Source organism: Acipenser ruthenus, unplaced genomic scaffold (assembly GCF_902713425.1).
Source record: "Acipenser ruthenus unplaced genomic scaffold, fAciRut3.2 maternal haplotype, whole genome shotgun sequence".
NCBI classification, from domain to species: Eukaryota; Metazoa; Chordata; class Actinopteri; order Acipenseriformes; family Acipenseridae; genus Acipenser; species Acipenser ruthenus.
Genome location: NW_026707886.1, coordinates 5001 through 7500, shown reverse-complemented (window position 1 = coordinate 7500; position 2500 = coordinate 5001).

The following is a 2500-nucleotide window of genomic DNA, read 5'->3' as shown; positions in this document are numbered from 1 at the left end:
AACCGGCCCGACAGCTCAACCGACCAGCATCGACATCGCCCGGGGGGAGGGGGACGGGACACGCGCGGATCGGGGGGAAGGAACTCAGGCAAGGCGACTTAACCGCAATGGAAATCATCCCGACCTGGCTCCTGGCTCCTAAACCGGCACGAGAACCGCCCCTCTCAATGGACACGTGCGAGGCGCGCTCACATCCTGCCCAGAAATAGAACCTCAATCCCCGGGCTTCAGCGTACAACACCGTGAAGTCTCAAGCGTTCGGCCCGATCCTTGGACTCCCATCCGGAGAGAGCGATGGTGTGGCGACCAAACTCGGCTCCGCTCACCCCAGTCCACGGTAGGGTGGGTCGGGCAGGGTTCCTCAGATCAAGCACGGTAAGACTTGGGTCTATAATGCGCGCGCGTGCGTATGGATTTCGTGAAGGACCCTTTGCCCACAACAGAGAGAGACCATCCGGGAAGACAAGGAGGAATCCCGTCAACTCCTGCCCAGCCACAGACTCCAAAGGACGGCTCCAAACGGGTCCTTCACATGCATTCTGACACCTCGGGTCCTGACTTAGTCAAACCATTTTGATCAAAAAACCCTGTCGACGGAAATCTCCGCGGACCCCCCCGTTGTACCTTGACCGCGGGACCCTGAAGGGAGGGAGGTCCCGGGTCCTTGGGAACAGGAGTCGCCGCCGCCCCGCAGCCCCGTTTCGCCTCCGCCCTCGGCAGACTTCCACAAACGGCCCCGAGGTGGCCATGGTCATCTAATGTTAAAGATAGGGAACATGACCATGTTTTTTTGAAAACTTTGATTCTGACGGAGCCGAAAAAGTCCGGACTCTGGTCATATAATGTTAAAGATAGGGATTTCCCTCCGAAAATTCCCCTCAACATGACCATGGCTCCCAAATCACCTCCGGAGAAGGTAGACATGACCAGAGACTGAAAGGGAACGCACGGAGGAGCCAAGGGCGCAAACCCCAGTTCTCGAGCCGGAAATGGGAGCCTCCAGGCCCGCATGAACGGGCGCCCGGGCACGGGAGGTCAACCCCCCCCCCCTTCCCGCAACGTGACCAGAGCTTGGCCAGGTCCTTAAGGGGGCTTAGCCCGGTCCTGAGCCCGAGGAACGGGGCCTCCAGCCCGGCCTGAACCGGCGCCGGGCGCGGGAGGGGGCCACCGGGCAGACTTCCAAGGGAGGATGTCGCCAGGGGGTGAAGGGGGACCCTGACCGGGGTGCAGGGCCTCCCACACGGCTTAGATCGGTCGCTCGTGCCCTTAGAATGAACCTCCGTCCTGACTTAGAAATATTTTTTTGATCGAAAATGCCGTGCCCCTAGTAATATGCACCTACCTCCCCAGTGTATCTGCCATCTAGTTGCATTAAGGGAGGAAGCCACGAGTTCACAGGGACCTCCTGGAACTCTCGCTCCGTAACACATAGCAAATCTGTCCCTTCAGAAGAAGGTAACTTTTAATTGGAGCTCTGGTCATGTCAGCTACTTCTGCCCATGGTCATGTAGGCTAATTCTGCCTCTGGTCATGTCAGCTAATTCCGCCTATGGTCATATTAGCTAATTCCGCCTCTGGTCATGTCAGCTAACTCCGCCTATGGTCATGTCAGCTAACTGTGCCTATGGTCATGTCAGCTAACTGTGCCTATGGTCATGTCAGCTAACTCCGCCTATGGTCATGTCAGCTACTTCTGCCCATGGTCATGTCAGCTACTTCTGCCTATGGTCATGTCAGCTACTTCTGCCTATGGTCATGTCAGCTAACTGTGCCTATGGTCATGTCAGCTAACTGTGCCTATGGTCATGTCAGCTAACTCCGCCTATGGTCATGTCAGCTAACTGTGCCTATGGTCATGTCAGCTAACTGTGCCTATGGTCATGTCAGCTACTTCTGCCCATGGTCATGTCAGCTACTTCTGCCTATGGTCATGTCAGCTACTTCTGCCTATGGTCATGTCAGCTACTTCTGCCTATGGTCATGTCAGCTAACTGTGCCTATGGTCATGTCAGCTACTTCTGCCCATGGTCATGTCAGCTACTTCTGCCCATGGTCATGTCAGCTACTTCTGCCCATGGTCATGTCAGCTACTTCTGCCTATGGTCATGTCAGCTACTTCTGCCTATGGTCATGTCAGCTACTTCTGCCTATGGTCATGTCAGCTAACTGTGCCTATGGTCATGTCAGCTACTTCTGCCCATGGTCATGTCAGCTACTTCTGCCCATGGTCATGTCAGCTACTTCTGCCCATGGTCATGTCAGCTACTTCTGCCCATGGTCATGTCAGCTAATTCCGCCTCTGGTCATGTCAGCTAATTCCGCCTCTGGTCATGTCAGCTAATTCCGCCTCTGGTCATGTCAGCTAACTGTGCCTATGGTCATGTCAGCTAACTGTGCCTCTGGTCATGTAGGCTAATTCCGCCTATGGTCATGTCAGCTAATTCCGCCTCTGGTCATGTCAGCTAACTGTGCCTATGGTCATGTTACTGAATGGGGACCC